This window comes from Strix aluco, chromosome 10 (genome assembly GCF_031877795.1).
Source record: "Strix aluco isolate bStrAlu1 chromosome 10, bStrAlu1.hap1, whole genome shotgun sequence".
In the NCBI taxonomy this organism is placed as follows: domain Eukaryota; kingdom Metazoa; phylum Chordata; class Aves; order Strigiformes; family Strigidae; genus Strix; species Strix aluco.
Window position 1 is genome coordinate 26,766,597 of NC_133940.1, and position 18,150 is coordinate 26,784,746.

Below are 18,150 nucleotides of genomic sequence, written 5' to 3' on the forward strand. Positions count from 1 at the left end.
TAAATTTAATAATAGCAAGACAGCTAGGAAACTAATAAGAAATACATAATTGAAAATTAACCTTGCAAATCTGCTGTTAATAAACCACGGTACTCTTGCATTACAATAATTTTACAGAGCCCTTAATTTGCATTTGAAGTGTTATTCCAGGTAATACTTTGTGAGTTCACAACAATTAGTATGTCTTTGAATTAAAACAAAAATGCGAAGGTAGGATTTAGTATAGCTGAACAATACAGAATAGTATATGCTGTAGTTTTCAGTGGCTCAGAGCTCAAATGATTGGAAATCAAATGTACAATGGTGATTTTTGTGCTGGCTGTTATGCCTGAATGCTGTTTTGTTATTGTTGAATTCGAGTATTGTAGTGTTTTGTGCTTTCATCCTTAGCTTGTGTAAATATACCAGCTGGCTGTTGGATCGCTTGTACTTTCTCATCCTCTGAGGTGCGAGGCTTGATTACTTGGGGATGCTTGAAAACATCTAGTACGTTGGTGATAGGAAGTGTGTGTGGTCCCTGAAATACTCTGCAGCACTGCATGCTTTTACCAGTGTGTTTGAGGAGTTTTAACGGATCTAATGGGGGCAGGCTGCTGGAGGCACTGGGGTTTGAGCAGGGTGAGTCAGGGTAGCCTGGGGTTTAATGGAAAGCTGCTGCTTTACTGCAGGTTGGCACTGTGTGCCTGAGGTCTGCCCGTGGTTCTCCGCTCAGAGGGAAATGCCACTTCCTTACGGGTGTTTTGTATCTGTTGCCAGTAGACAGAAGTCTATAAAAATCTGTTAAATCAATCAATTTGCAAGTAAGGATGAAGAGAATTGTTTATTCAGAACTCAGACTGAGTCAACTGCTCTTGCTAAATATCTCCCACTCATAACATAAACCTGATGCATATTGCTGCCTGCTCCTTGCGTTCAGTCACAGAAGACTTGCACGTTTGTAGCCAAGAAGTGTTTAATCATTTTTGGAGCCTGTATCTACTGAGCTCTGAGTGTTCATCTGAGAAAAGAGGATGGACTGTAACGAAGAGGAACATCCCTGACTGCAGGCTTGTACTTATATCACAATGTTAAGTGGAGGTATAGACAGGGTTTCAAAGTTGTGTATGGCCAAGGAGCTTAATAAATAAATAAAAAAAAATAACCCAGAGACCTACAGTGTTTGGCATCAGAAAGGAGAAACATTGTACACAAACAATTGAGTTAAGAGTGTGCACTCCAAACAGTGTTTCTGCACAATTCCAAACTCCATCGAGGACTGCATGTAAAATGTTGGCTTCTTTGTGCAAACCCACAAATCCTAGGGAAAAGGCCATTAGGGGTCAGCAATTCAGCTGTTTGTCTGCTCACTTTATGTAAGAGGTTAGCAGCAGTATGCTTTTTGTCCAAAGCCAGCAATAGCAGGAACAGCTTGTTTCTGAAAGGGCTGTGGTTCCCCTAGTAGTGATAGAAGGGGTCCTGAAATAAACCTCGAATGTGGATAGTCTTTGATTTGACCTTTTGTCCATTTATTTGGCTATAAGCGTATGCTTAGCACAGCATTTGACTTTTGTCACTCCCTTCCCTAACAGCCTATATAGCTCAAGCACCACCAGTGCAGACACTTTTCCTCCATTTCACTATGTTTCAGGGAATTTGTAAAACATTGATGTGGGACAATAAGGTGTTTTGCTTGCCCAAACTCTTCCTCCAGAGGAGCTCAGGATGTTGTATTGAAAAGCAAACCTTCCATTTCCTCACAGCCTCTGAGTGAAGTCCCAAGATCTCGGTGGCTTTGGCCCACGGGAGGAGAGGATGGTGATGTCCCCCTCCAAAGGCTTTTGAAATCAGTTTGCATATTAAAAAATACAGAAATGAAAAGTGACTTTAAAGTCTGTTCTGCTTTGGGGTCAAGCCATGGAAAGATCTCAAAGCAGTGGAGTAGTGCTTATTTGTGTGAACTCTGTGTGGCCATGCCTGACTCTAAACTTGATGATGTGAGGACAGCTTCACTTGGTCCATGAAGCTTTGTTTTGGAAATAGAACAGACTGAGGATGGGTGTTCCCCATCTTAACCCTGGTCAGGATGTAACCGTTGGATTTGTGAATGTAAGAATTAATGACACGGGGTTAAGAGATGAGCCAGTGAAGGACTGTTGAAGACCTGTTAGATGCATCTTCCCTTCCTTGTGTGTCTGTAGGTCCTGTTGGCAGTTCCCTGCAAAACTAGAGCAAGTGCTGGGACCACACTGGATTTCCCATGGGGCTCAGAAGCTTGACCAGTCTCCCAGACAGAGAGGCACTGAGCAGAAGCATGTCTTGGGTAGGGAAAGTCTTGAGAGCTGAATGGATGAAGAGGAGCGGGGCGCAGGCAGTCACTGCTCCAACCTTGAGAGAAAGGAGATGGAAAATACCCCTTCCTCTGTCTGAAAAACAGGAGGCTGTGGGAGAAATATGCCTCTTAATGATGGTCCTGAGGCAGCCTCTGCTAGTGATTCCCAATCAATATTCTGTTCATCACCTCTTTCTCAAGGAAAGACATAAGGGAACAACTAGCCAAAAGGAAGCTATTTTTAGAAGATGGAGAGATGATTTTTTTCCCTAACCATTCTGCTGTTATTTATGTTGCATAGTTCTTGAGTTATTTATTTCGGTGGGAGTTGATGCAAAGTGGGACGGTGTTTAATGTGTGGAAGGATGGTGAAATCCATCCTACAGCTGTCCTTGCTATTTCAGGGCTGGGCTTTGATAGTCTTTCCAACCTGCAAATTGGATGGTGCTTTTTGGACACTATCAAAGTGTTGCTGATTGTGAGGGTGTTTGTCATCTCCAGTCCCTTTGGCTTCCAGCGCAATGACCGTGTTTCTGCAGTTTGTCACTGCAGTATATTTTAACCTGCCACTTAACTCAGCCATATGCATTTTTAAAACACTAAAAAGCAACTGATAATTCAAAGTGCGCTCCAAGGTAAAAATAAAAAATGTTAATACTTTTCATCGATTGAAGCTAATTTATGCGAACTGGGCTCTGCTCGCAACTGCAGCAAGGTATAAATGATGACATCATTGAGCATGAGCTCTGCCAACCTGAGTTAGTGTTGGAATGACAATAGAGTGATTTAACTATTATGATCTCACTTAATATTTCATACTTAAAATGTAGCCTAACCTGTAATTCAGGGTTATATGAAGTACATGTTGTAGAGTTGTTTGAGAACAGATTTTCTGACACAAACTTTGCAGTTAAAGGAAATGTTTGAGTGACATACATACTGCATATGCTGTTACTCTATAAGGCTGGTGGAAATCCTTTCAGAAGGGAAAATTTACTGTGGAATCTCTTCTATTTTATATAAATGTGTGCATGTATATAAACACATGCACACAAAAGGGGAAAAAATCTGGAATGTTGTGTTAAGCTTTCTGATATGAAATCATCACAGGAGAAGAAAATCACTTGGATCAAACAAATATAGCTGCAGTTTTTAAATCCCAGACCCTGTCATCCTCACAACAATAACAAAATACTGTAGACGTGATGGGTCATGAGTTAGAACTTTTAACAACAATTCTAGTTTCCAGATTCTTTTACAGAAACAGTGCTAAAGTGACCCCACATTCAGTGAGGCAGGTACTGCAGCTGGTCTGAAAAAATATCAAATAAAGCAGCAGGAAAAGAAATGCTTGTTTTACCTGATGCTTTGGATTCCCAGGTGTGTGACCGATGGGAAAGGATGTGCTTCTCCTCTCCATGTCTCAGTGCCAGCCTCTGCAGGTGGAAGCCTTCAGTTGGTTTGCTCATCTCGCACCCTTTAATTATTTGTATGAGAATTAGAATAATAAGGTTTTCCTAGTTTAGTGCATGGTGAGGTGAGGCAGAGCTTAGACTGTGTTGGAGAGCAATATCTAAGCTAATAATGTCTGAGCTATAGGGCAGTCTGACAAAAGAGCAAATGATGACTGGCAGTCTTCCAGTCAAAACTGTAGGCAAGATACTTAATCTTTTTTAGGATGAAACATAGTGGACATAGGAGGGATTAGCTGCTATCCTTGGCCACTCTAGTAGGAGGTTGGGACAGATGAACTAGGAAAAGGTTTTCCTATTTGTGCGGGTTTAGCCAGTCTTCTGGCCCTGGCAATGTACCTAAAGGATCTATGGCTCTGTAGACATGAGATGGCTGTGGGGACAACACCAAACTGGGGTAAGTAGTCTACATGTCAAAGGACAGGAGTGCCTTCCAATATGCTCTTGGCAGGCTGGAGAAATGTCTGTGGAGGCCAACATAGACAGTGCAAAGTCTGCACCTGGTTTGGAGTAACTCCATGCAACTGTACAGGCTGGAGATTGGGTGAGAAGTGGCTTTACAGGCCAAGACCTGGGGGCCCTGGTGGAAAAGCTGAATGGGAATCATCCATGTGTCCTTGAGGTGAAGAAGTCAATACTCAGAGCTTGAATGGAAGAGGCTCTGCCTTTGAATTTGGCCCTGTTTACGACAAGGGATTCAACCAGAGAGCCTTCAGAAACCCCTTCCAAATGAAATCATTCTGTGATTAGGTGAGAGCCTGTTTCAAAGTGCCTTTAAAGGATAGGAAGGAATGATTTGGGAGTAAGTTTTTCCTCTAGGAATGTAGAATTGTTTGCACCTGCACCTTTAAGTCTAAAATTTGCAAAGATTCATTCTTCATGACCTTAATGGTCAGTGTTGCTGCTCCTTTTTGAGAGAAAAAGGACAATGAGTTCTTTAAGAAGAATGTGGTCAAGCCTTGAGTCTGCAAACTGCCTCGTTGTCTGAGAAAATGGCCCTTTTTTCCCCTCTAAGACTGTCATGTTCTGTGTCATGAAGCCAGGTTTGGTTGCACATTGGTGGCCATCAGCAGCCCATATTTGAAATCATGTTTTAGTGGTTACTCAGCATGTCTGAGGCTGAGACATTTCATACTTAGACAGGGAGGGTGGATTTCATCGGTAAAGTTTTTTACACCCATGTTTGAAAATGTTTTGCAAAGACATTTTCCACACCAGTGGAATGCCTTTGTAATGACTATAAATACTTATCAAAAGCAAGCTTTATTAGTTTGCATTTAAAATATAGTGATATAAGTATTATTCATCAATAGGAGTCTTTCAGTTGAATTAGGATAAGAGAAAGAGGGTGTTGCAAAGCCATAATTCTAGAATTTTTTAGTTTGTTTAAATGCTACTTTAGGGTTTTTGTCAGTCCAGAATGAAATTCCAGTGTTCCTTACAGCTAATACAAAATTTTATGGTTTTTCAATCAGAATTAGTTTAAGCCACTAGAAAACATCCTTTGTTCCTATATTGATAGAAACCCAGTATTATCCTTTCTTCCTGTTTGGCCTCCCCTGCCCTGGATGCAATGGGAGTAAACACAGTAGAAGGATTTGTATTACCAGGAAAGAACAATTGCAGCAGTGTTTAAATTCACAAGGTTTGGGGATTGCAATTGGAATTTATTTGGGGGGGGGGGAAATGTTTATCTAACTACATTTTTTAGAGGCTCTCCATTTGTGTTATCCGTGCTTATCGCACAGGGACAAACGTTTTCCCATGTAACAGAAATAATTCTGATTCTATTCCAAAAATAGTTTAGAAGCCATGAGATCCCAGGAATAGGTTTCTCCCTCTAGTGGCAGCAGAAAGGAAGATACAGAGCTCTCAGACCAGGTAGCTTCACTTTTTCTAGAAAAACATATTGAGGTAAAAGACCTGCTGTTTTTTTACAACTTCAAAAAAAGATTCATATGGCACAAAATATCTACAGCTTCTTTATGGTTCTCCCTAGTCATTGAAATACTTGTAAAACCAAGATACCAAAAAGAGGGTGTTTCTGTAATTTTTAAAATGACCTTGAGGTTTAAGAACAACTGAGGCAACTTGATAAATACAAATGCTGATGAGTTTGGTGTCCTACGCTCTCCTGTTGGGAGAATCATGGAGCAGACACTGTATTTGGGTGTAACTGCTGGAACTAGCTCAATATCTGTCCCTGCGAATAATGCCTAGCACTGGGTGTCCTGCAGAGAGGGATGGATGGGGGATCTTCAGAGAATTGCCTTGGTAAGTGTTTGAATCATATTTGAGGCTGTCATGCTAGTTCAACATGTTAAATGTAAATCCATGTGTTCTCAATGACTAAATTGCCCCTTGTGCGTTTACAGGAAAGGGAAAAATGTTGTATCTACAGGCAGAAGGGCCTGGTTGCCACCTGTAAGTCCAATAATCAGCACAGTGAACCAACTCTGCCACTTCTGTCCTATTTCTGCTTTTCATTTCCTATTGATGCCTTTACTACCTGAGAAGAACGTAAAACCACTAATACTTGTTTTAGATTTGGGCAGAAAGGTTGATCTGCAGAGAGAGGCTGGCTGAAACACTTGATCCCTGGTTGACTTCTGAGTATCTGTCAGTGTTTTAGTCCCCATGACTCAGTCACTGCTTCTTGTGAATCTATTTCAGTAAAGCGTTACTGTAATAGAAGAGATTAGGTGAATGAAAGGAAAGGTTGAAACAGCATCTTAAATTCAGGGAGAATGTGTCCTTCAAGCTCTCTAGTGCTGAAAATACTGCTCAGCTAAAGGATGTGAGCTGTTATCAAAAGAAAACATAATAAAACACCACCCAACCTTGGTGTGGCTGGGGTGCAGCTGGTGGTGGACACCAGGTGGTGGAGGTTACCTTTGTGGGCAGTAGTAGAGGTGCCCCTTGCTGGGTTCGGGTAGCATGTGTGCAAGCTTGCCTGTGTTCTTGGTAAGCTCCACCTGGGCTCTGGGAATAAAGAGCTCTGCCTTGAGAAGGCCCAAGGAGGAAAATACGGCCAACATCTGCAGTGCACCTTATTACATGCATGGTGTCCCCTGGGACACAGAAAATGTCTAACTGACCCATAAGGTCATGTGCATTAGTCCATGAATTTGAAAGTCTTCCATCAGGTAGGAACTTAGTGACTTCATAGCAAAATACAAACTCTGTTCCTTTCAGTTGGGTTGTGAATTGGCAAGGCAGTCTAATTGCAGCTTCTTTCTGTCAAAGGTATCAATATTTCTTTTGCTCTTTCTGAAGGATGTTGCTTTGGAACCTGTTTTGTGTTAGGACTTTGAGGAAAGAATTTACCATAAGAAGTCTTGATTCTGGCAGGCCTGTGTGTGTCTGCTAGGTGGCTGTGGCTGCCTGAGCTCACTGAGGTTAGGAGACCCCTTGGCAAAGGGTCATGTTTGCCTGTCACCTTGTCCACAGGACCAGCACAGCTTGTTGCAGATGTTTGCCCAGCAGCCATCATCGTGCTGCCTGCAGGGTTCCTTAAGACATTAATTAACAGCAGTACAGAAAACACATTGGGACTTATTTCTTCCATGCTGTCTTCTGTGAGAAGGTTTAAATCTTAGTTACTTTCCAAATCATAAAGAAGTACTTCAGTCTTTTAACGTGGTCACTTCTTTGGATAATGTTGTGCCCTAGCTCTGGCAGATACCTGGAATGCTTTTCCAGGCTCTTGTTTCTGCACTCTACCTGAGAACTGTTCTAATTTTTTTTGCCTCCCTGTAAAGTTTCCTTTCATTTGCTGCCTTTGCTTTTCTTATCGCTTTTTATGCTCTCAACTTCATTATGCAATTGTTCCAATTGTGCTCTGTATTTGATGTTTTATAACTCGTGTCTGCCTTTTTTTCCACTGTTGATTACTTTTACATTTCTATGTTCCTTCATACTGGCTTTAAAAATAAAATAGAAAAAACAACTTGAACGTTCCCTGTGCAATTACTGCGAGGTGGTACGCATAACCCTTGGGCATACATTAATTCATCTTTGAACACTTTCTATTTCCACCATGTCCTTTCTCTTCCCAGCTTTATCATGTTGAATTTCACCCTACACTTAGTCTCCCAACTTTGCTTTGCTAAAATCTAATCCACTTGTTTTCTAACTTTTAGTTGAACATTAATCCTAGTGAAATCCTTAAAGACTGCAGCCCTGATTCTCCCCCACACTTGCATCACTAATCATAATTGTTGTTACAGAAGCCTTGCTCAAGAATTGCTCCTTACAAAAAGCCATCGTCTTTCCATACATATTTCGGATGATGATCATACTTGCAGCCAGGACTCACTGTAGGACTGTGCACAGTAAAGAAATCATTTTTTCACAACATCCAAAATTGTTGCTTGCATCTTCTTGCCTTGTCCAAATTTTAGCCTTTCACTTTGACGTGATCTCAGCTGAACGCTTAAACATCTGCTTAATTTTGAGTGACTAAGCGATTGGTTGCAACTATAACTGTTTTCCTTCAATTTGGAGTGTTGCTCTTGCCCTTTGGGCTACAACTGTACCCTTTCTCTGAGCTGGTGTCCAGACCTAAGTGGATGAATTCAATGGAAAAATGATGGGGGTGAGAGCAGGGCAGGGCAGCACCGGTGGTCCCTTGCCAGGCATGGAGGAGCTGTGCAGCAGGAACACTGGGGAGATTCCCACCACTGACCCTGGGGCACGGTGCTTCTTGGGAGACGTTTCTGAACAGGTGTCATCATGGGCCATGCTCCTGGGAAACGAGTGAGTGGAGCATTTAGTTCTAACATGCTAGAGTAGAATTAAAAAAATAAAATTGCATCAGCCCATCTAACTCATGGCTTTGGGAGCCAGCTGGACTGGGGTTTGACTTTGCAGCAGTATGTGAGTTGCACAGGAAGCACTTCAACAGATAAATTAGTAATAAAGAGTCACTTCCATCCTCATCTGTCTGGCAATGTGTGGCTCAGCAAACACAGTGACAATCTGATGGGTCCAGTGAGACTTGTACTGAATAGAAGGGACACAGTTATTGGTGAGGGATTCAGTGGGTGATGCTCTCCAGAATGAGTGTAGTGTCCAGCTTTTTTGAAATGCAGAGAAGGGAATAGATACATATACTACAGACCTCATAAAACAGCCTTGCATATGACTTCAGATCTACTGGTAAGACGGTCTTCTGCAGTGATTTCAGTAGACAGTTGTAGTCGAAGAAATACATTTGAGCAGTGAGGAGAGCCAGCCTAGCCATGGCAATGTCTGTAACAAGTCTCTGGTGAAATGTGCTTACACTGGATTGTGCTGAGGTTACTCAGAGCTGCAGTAGGCACAGAATGATGGAAAACATGTCATCAGGATCCTTGAGAGGGGCCACGCAGAGAAGGTCACACCAGCAGTAAAACCAAACTGCCTAGAGATGGGTGGTAATGCAAGAATGAAGAGGACTTTAAGTCCATAAGCTGTAGCTGTACCTGGAAGAAAGAAAGCAGCAGTATGTGCTGTGAGCAGGAACAGCAGCTGGTGAAGGAAGGGCGACTAGTTGCTGCATGACTTCCTTGGACCCAAAGTCTTTCAGTGGGTGGCCAAGTGTTCCACTTCTGGGACTTTAATAAAGCCATGGATGAGGTGCCTCCAGGTGGATTGTGAAGACAGCTCTGGCCCAGCAGCAGTAACCTCCAGAAACATCACACTTCTGAGGACCAGCTTTCCTACCAGACATCTGTGGGCTGGCAGGAGAAGACAGTGGTTTGTGGCAGGTTAGTCCCTGCTGGTCAGCCACATCTGCAGCACTGGCCCTGGAGCAGGCGAGCAGCAACACAGCAAACACCCATGGTGGGGGAAGGTAACGCCTGCCAAAGGCACCGGGACATGGGCCTTGACACAAATAGTGGAGTTCTGACACTTCCGTAAATCTCTTTAAAGAACCAGCTTGGATTGATAAGCATAAAGTCTACATGTTAATCAGCACAAAGGTCTTGAAACAGACTGCAGATGAGTCCTGGACTTTTCTAGACCTGTAAAACTATTTCCTAAAAACTCTCCATGGCTACTTCCATTAAATGTACTTTTTTGCCACCACATAAAATCAATTTCCAATGCATATAAAATAATATTAGTGTTGAAACTTTCTGAGTATATTTGTCTTCTATATCTTTACCTAGTCTTTGTGTTATCATATGTAATTAACACATCTAATAAAATATTGATTTTCACCTCATCAATGTCATGGCTTATTAAGTTTTGGTTTTTTCATGTAATGTTCCTTTTATTCCTTACTGAATGGTTACATTCATTTGCTTATCATAATTTCTGAGTACATATATTTTGGAAAATAAAACTGAAATGCCAACAGCTTTCAAGAAACATTCAAGCACAGTAAATGATGTATCTGAGTGTATTTAATTTTTTTATAAAGTGCAACATGAAAACATGTCTTTACCTTCATTGCTTTATCTTTTCTATCTTCCACCTACTGCATTTTTCCCCAGAAAGGCAGCAGACAAAAAGAAGAATGAAGATTTCTTGTGTTAAATGAAAACAACTTAAACATGGGTTTTTTTGGCATCTAATCTCAAGTGAAAATTTGTAATCAGAATGCCTGCTTTCAGTTCAAATTGAAAAAGTATTCTTCACAAACAAGTATTTGTTTGGAGGGTGAGAAAGCTCTAATTGTAAATGTTGGTTCTCACAATAAATATTTCTGTAGAGTATTTGAATTGATTAATCTGTCACTTTTTTCAGTAAAGTGCAAAATCGGATCAACCCACATCTTATTTACATTGCCAGCTTTAATTTATCATTAGTTATATTGAGTACTAAAGCTTTTAGTGCAAAAGATACCTCTTTCACTTAATGGATAATCATTTAGTGGAAAATAATTTAAAAAAATTTATATGGTAACTCTGCCATGGCTGTAACCTAACCTCAACATGATAAACTTTCTCCAGTGGAAGGATTAGCACTTTCTGGTGCCTTTTGCCTGAGTATTTGTTTGGTCATTAGTTCAGTATCCAACTTATCCAAAGTATGCTGTGATCTGAAATTGGGTACCTGACACAGTAAAAAATATTTGGGTTTGGCTGTACTTTTCATTAGACCACTTTGTGTCAGGTGGATTTCAAATCCAGATAACTGCATCTTTTTAATTAGAAGATAAGAACAAGCAATTCAAGACAGTCAGACTGCATGCAGGACAAGGGGACAGAAGCTGTACCTGGAGAAAAGATGAAATAGTAAATAAAAACAAGTTCTTGAGCCAACTATGGGAAGAGACTGGACAGATCATGATAAGAAATTTTTTTTTCTGAATTATAGTGAAGGGTCAAGGGGGAAAGAGCCGTCTTTTCTCAGCAGTTGCTTTTCTGGGGATTAGAGGGATATCTCCCCAACCTCTGAAGCACAGAAGGGTGGGAATGTCAGCCTTTTTCATGAAGAAGCACTCTTAATCCAGGATGTGAGTTTGCTATAACTTCTCTTTACATTCAGATAATCTCAAATGATGAAGAAATCTGACTTCAAGCTCTTTTTCCCCCTTTCCAATGTCCTTACATTGCTGAGCTGCAGCAGTCCTGCGAGGTGGCACCAGTGGCTCCGCAATGTGACACATGCTGAAATCAGGGCAATCGATCTTCATGCCATGCCAGCACAGGGAACTGTAGGTGGTGTGACAGGTTGCGTTTGCATTAAGGGATGAGGGTTTCCTCCAGGAAAAACTGCGGGAAGGAGTGCTGTGTCCATTCATATCTGTATCGAAGCCTTTTTTGTTGGGGGGGGTGTGAGGATATTTTCAATGGTGTTTAGACTGAGATGCTGGGACAGTGACTGACAGCTGTTTAGGGAGGAAGAGTATGCTGAAAGCTGCACCTGAACTCACCAAACTAAATTCTAAGGGCAAAAACTTTGAAGTAATGCATTGTTCAAAACTGAACAAGTGCAACTCTCAGCTGCAGCATGGGTTGACTCTGCTTTTTGTGCCAAATGTGGAAAAAGTAGTCTTCCCCTGGCTTTAATTGGGTTTTGCCTCAGTTAGCCTCTGTCCACCTGGCTTTCGGAGCTGTCATCACAGTGGAGTAGAACCTGCTCTCCAGCTCCTGCTGAAGCTCAGTGTTGCTTACTAGGGCATGGCCAAGGTTGATCATAGAGGTAACAGGAGGGTTTTGAATTTTTTAACCTGCTGCTTTCCTCTAGCTCTTCTTTCCAAAGCCCACAGAGGACTTCCTACCTGCACTCTTGAGCTCTGATGCTGTTCCAGATTTGTTTCTCGGCATGGAGAGGCACACTGCGTGTTGTGCGTGTCTTCCTCTTCCTGCTAAAACAGAACACTTAAAAAAACCCCAAAACCCCCTCCAAAACTACAGGTTGCATTTTTAATGATCTCTTATGCATGTGAAAGAATGCAAGGCGATATCTAGAAGCTTCATTTTTGGAAGGGATTAACAAAGACTGTTTTAAAATCTTTCATGTAGCACAGAGAGTGCTGGAAAGAAAAACAGCAATCCAGAGGCAGTTATGTTTTCACTGATGACCAGAATTGAAAGACTGGTTGATTATTTTTTTTCTGGCAACTTTTCTTCTTGGGCAAAGAACTTCTGAGTGCAATCAATTAAAGAAAGGATCTGATTTGCTTTGTAATTGTTTTTCTGTCTGTATGAATGATGTAAGGGCATATTGGAAGAATTTACTTCACTACTCTGTCTCTTCTAAAATAGCAGGTTTACTGGTTGATTTATGGGTTGTTTGTTTTGTTTTTGTTGTTCTGTCTGTAGGTGAGAAAAAGGTTAATTTGCTTGAGAAATCATGTCTATGCCAGAGAAGGTCAACTTGTTCCATCATCGTGTACTGCCATTGGAGGCTGACCTGAACCTAAACTCGGTGGTTTAAGCAAAGAATTAGGCATCTTGTTTTTCTGTATGATTTTCCCAGCATTTTTCCCCTCTTTTTTTTTTTTTGTAGCTTCTCAGAAAAGACAGGAGGGTGTGACTCAGTGGTTAGTTGCTTATATCCTCCCCAGAACTCATTCTGTTCCCTGTAAAGTCATATTTTTTTACATTCTGCTTCAAAAACATTAAACTTTGTGGTGTCTGTGCCAAGCTCATGGCATCTATCATCCTCTGACCAAAAGCCAAAATACCAAGAAGTCCATCTGTGAACTGTGTTAAAATCAGTGATGAAATGTGCAAGTATAACAATTGGGAAAGACAGGGAATATTAAATTTGTCAAAGAGCTGTCCATAAACTTAAGAATGTAGCGGCCAGTATGGTTCCTGGGGATGTCCCCAGATCCTCTTTCTTGGATGCTTTGCTGAACTATTTCTGACTTGTAGGATGTGGACCACAAATGATGGACCAAGGCGTTGTTGGAGTTTAAACCTTTTCAATGCCATAAACTCGAATTAAAATGAAGGCTTTTCACGTTGTATGCTTTTTCTAGTAGAACTAATTTAATATTAATGTAACAGAACTGGGTGTCTGGTTCCCTGCTCTATCACCCATCATTCACTGCAGCTGAATGTGAAACATCAAAGTGTTTGAGTCTCTTCTGTTTAATTTGGGTTTATTCTGCTCTTTTTTGTTTCTCTTCATACGTCTAAGTTCATGTACATAATACATATTTTCAATATGTCTGTTCATTGTGTGTCGGAGAGCAGAGTGGTGGTGATGGAATATTTTAGGGTGATAATTGCAGAGAAATGTTAAGTCTTACAGAAACAATTTTGTTTCTGTTTTCCAGATATGTGGTGAGATTAAAATCTGGTTATTAGTCTTGTTCTGCATATTTTGCCCATGTGCATTTTAGAAGGTTATTTAAGTATTATCATTATGTTTTGATTTCAGCATGCTTCCCCCCCCTCATTTTATATAGATAATTGCAATAATCCTGTAACTTTATTTTTGTAGAGTAATAATTTACTTGTTTTCAGTTCTGGAGAACTATGCTCCTGGTTTAAACAGAGTAAATAAACTCTCAAGGCGCAGCTGTCATGCCCAGAAATTACATGTCAGTTTGTAAGACTGGCTCTAAGGAGTTTAATTTAGGAAGGAAAAATAAAATCTGCAGTATTGTTAAAATAAGTTTGCCACAGTATTAATTGTCTCTGTATATATTTGACTATAGTTCACATGGATTTTGGAGTGTTAAGTGCTGCTCGTTCAGATCACACAGGCCAAAATGCCAGTGAGCTCAGGCAGATCCCACATGCTGCACCTGTCCTGCAGCCACAGAGCAATCCTGGGAGCATCCAGGTCCAGCTCCTTAGAGCAGCAGGGCTGCAGAGCTTGTGTTCAACTTCTGTCAAGGGGAAATGCTCTGGGAGGTGATTAAGAAAGATGAAGCAATCTCCCTGTAGCGTTTTAGCTACAGCATTTAGTGGAGGTGGTGGGGAAAATGTTTAATTAGTCTGTAGGTTTCACTTGCAATCTGGTTTGGTTGTATGAGAATTCATGTTGGCTTCTGACTCTTCCCTTTCTTGTTCAAAAGGCAGTGTTTCACCTGAACTATTGGAAATATGACTCGGAGGTTGTACATCTTGTGCTGGTAGGCTACATCTGGCTGGCTTGAAGTCATTCAGCTCCTGATTCTGTGATGTGGATACGTGGTTAGATAAGCAGGAGAAGAAAGGGGTAACACTGGGGAGTAAGAGCTGAGCAGGGGATCAGATTCAATTGGGAAGAGGACAGGGCACTGTCAGAGGGGAGAGCAAAGAAAAGCAGTGAAAGTCTCTGAAGTCAGAAGAAAGTTTCAAGAAGAGATGTAGATAATGGAGGGATAAGTGCTGTCTTCAGGCAAGTCTGCTGCCTCTGAGCTTTTTGTGTAGGTCACCGGGTTTTTTTCTGACTTGTTTGTGGGCTCCTGGAGAAACTCTCTCTCACCAGAAGCATGGTTTCTTGGCAGTGGCCAGTCAGTGTCCTATGGTGTGGGAAAGTGGACATTGTGGAAAGTTTGCATCTTGTACAGCCACGAGAGGGGCTCCTTTGCTCCTTGGCCTCTAGCCAGCTTGTACTCCAAGGCTGAGAAAAAGCAGACCTACCTGAGCTCAAGACAAGAAAAGCTGTTGCCTCTCTTGCTGCTGCCTTTGCAAGGCCTGGAAGATGAGGCAAAGGTCCAAGTTCTTTTGCTGGTGCTGTCCCCTCTTCTGTTGAACTGCCAAAGCTAGGGAAGGGACTGCTGACAGTGGTGGACCTTGGCTTGGGTGGAGATGCTTTGTGGTGGAGTTAGGGAAGGAACAGGAGGATGGCAATTCTTCTGGGAGCTTGATATGCAGGGTCAGAAGCAAAAGAGGATTAGGAGAGGCATGTCTGATTTGGGTGGTTCTGCTATTAATTGTAAAGTTAATGGAGTTCATGCATAAAACCAGATTTTTTTTTTTAAGCAGAACATAAATTAGAGAATGATATAGTCATAGGTGTAAGTTATCATTGAGGGGGAACATGAATTTTTTTGTGAGGAAGGGACACATAGTCTACCATATAAATTGAAGGTCTGGATGAGTGGTTATGGAAAACTGTAACTTCAGCTGCTTTAGTGGCAACTGAATGATAATGCAGTGGTGAATGGGGGGGTATGTTGGTAGTACATGAACTTGAAACGCAAGTCAGTAGGAGTCCCTTTTCTGTGTGTGTAATTTTCGTGTATTCTGTGTTCTTTCCTGAAAGACCCACAGAGAAAAAGAAGCAATTCAAGAAATCTCAAGGTTTTTTCTAGGTAGTCTCATTCCTGGGGTCTTGCTTTGTGCTTTCATGCATGTGCAATTGGTAATAAAGTACAAGGGAAGCTGTGGTGGGGACTGGAAAGAAAATAAGGATTTTTTTCTTCCTTTTACTGGAAAAGTATGTAAAATATGAATGGAGTTTGTCAGTATGGAAACAAATGTCTTAATTTACTTGAAAGGGCTCTCAAGACTTCAGGATCTTCAACCTTTTCAGGTATAAAATCCCCTTCAATAAGAAACACATTCACAGGATTTTACATAAGTTACTATTTTTGATGAAAAATAGCATCAAAGTGATACCTGAGGCACCACATCTAATACCCTTTGATAAGAGATGGAAGTTGGTCAACCCTGTTCTTGTCATTTATTAGTACTGATTCACAGGGTGAAGAAATGACAGTTAGGAAGAGTTATATGGTAACTTCTGAACTATAGTGGCATAGCTGGTATAAAAGACGCTCTGATTTCATTAGGTTTCCTGTACATCAATACACATCTGTCGTGGTCTCTTCATAAACTTGTGAGTCAAAACACTTGATATTTCTTTCTTTTGGTAGTTTCTTATACGATTTTTAAAAAAATTCTTGAAGTAGTTCTTAAAACATTTTTCAAAATAAATGATTACTTTAAAAAATATTTATATTTGCACATCCACTTCAGATTTTAGTGAAACATAGCACAATACACAATGGTTCCTATTATAGCTTTTAACAACCTGCAGAATTGTTCTTTGCTTTCCCCTCCTCTGGGTAGATCATATATCGCACCCTGTTTAACTCCTTCAAGATGCACATGAAGAAATTTCACATATACAGAGGCAATCAGGCCTCCCCTTGTCCTTGAGCCTTCACGGAAAGGATGTATGAGTTGGAATTTTCAACAATGTATTACGGAGTTTATTGCCAGTGGAGTATGCATAGATCAATATTCAATATAGCTGTAAACATACGTCCTTCAGACATATGCTAGACGCCCTTCGCGTATGCAGCCTGACCGGCAGCTCACGGAAATACCAGCTCACAACAACTCAGCAATAATAACAACATTTCTCTGGCTGCCCCAGCCCAGGGTTTATTAAAGCGGATGGTCAGAGGTGAGATTTTGCACTTCTGAGCCATAAAGTTCCACCTGCTATTTGATTTTTGTAGGGTGAAATATTTAGGGGAGGAGAGGGTCTTTCCCTAATGTTTCGCAGAGCTTTTACATTACTGGCATTTATTAGCAGTTGGTGTTTGTTGGAGGAAAAAGCCAGCAAGGGTGCTATGTGTAGTTCTTTTTGCTTTGCTAATAGAGACAGCCCACGGATAACCAGTGTGCAAGGTCAGCTGGGGCCACGGGTATTGTTCTGTTAATTAGCATCTTCCAGGAAAATTAAGTTCAGAAGTCTGAACTTTCCCATTTAATAAACTGCAATTAAATAATGCCAAATCTGGGAGAAGGGTTCTCCCAAACCCAAAAAGGTCTTTATCGTGCTTTGAAGTTGAGGGTTACAAATACATTCCATATAAAACTGAGGGGGGGGGGGGAAATGTGGTTGGTTATTAAAATTGTTAAGGTTAAATTGCTGTGTACAGGACTTTTTTTATGTTGCTGTATGATCTCTTGTTCAGTTTAAGATTGCTTTAGATTGGACAGGGAGTGTTTGTAGGGGTCTGAGGGCTGTCAGTGCTGCGAATGTTTTTTCTTGTTATGGAGAAAAGGCTTTATCCAAATGCTTATCATGTGCTAGAAGGGCTGTGCATGAGAAATAATTGCCAGGGAATAAAACTGCTGGCAGTTTTCATTTAACCCACTTCCGTGGCACATACTTCAAGTGCCATACAAGCCTAAACAAGACTCAAAATAAAACAGGGATTTATTTCCTTCTGTGTGAATTTCCCGGTTTGAGATGTCTTGTCAGGCAGGCAGAAATAATTATTACTGGGAGAAGATGGGAATTCTTCCCTCAAAGATACTCATTCATTCATTCACCAGGAGAACAATTAATGACAACTCACTAATGGCTGCAACATTTTATTTTCTATTTCCAGTGGCATGTGCAGACCCAGGCTTCCGAGTGCCTGGTTACTCCCTGCCCGGCCCCAATTACTTTGGCAGGGAGGCACGGTATGCTGCAGGGACCGGCGCTTCCCCCGGCAAGACGATTCCCAGCCAAGAATAGGTTTGAGCTTTTGGCATTGAAGTAATGCATATGAGTAGCACTGGGTAGTAGAAATCGCTGATTGTTTCCAGCAAAGGAATGGCAGTTGTGATTTAACTATGTAATTAATTACCGCACATTTGTGGAGGGAGAGGGGAGAGTATTTGGGTTTCAAGGCTGAGCAGAAGTATGGGAGACTTCCTAATTGACGAAACATTTCCCTGCAAGATAAAACCAAGATGAAACATGCGAGGAAATGGAATGATCTTAAAAACAAATCTCGAAGAAAATAAAAATAAAGCCTAAATTGTACTCCATCTAGTTGCCTTGTCAAGGCTTTCACCGTGAGCATGTGGGTAGAGCGTTAGTTGTTAGATGGTCAATCCCCCAGTATTTAGCTTTTACCACTTTTGAAGTGACTTTACACAGCTGTAAATGCACACAGGGGATGTTTGAGACAAAGGACGGGGAGGCATTTGGGGTGGGATGAAACAGGGTCTGTAACTGTGCGTATCGTGCCTATGCAAA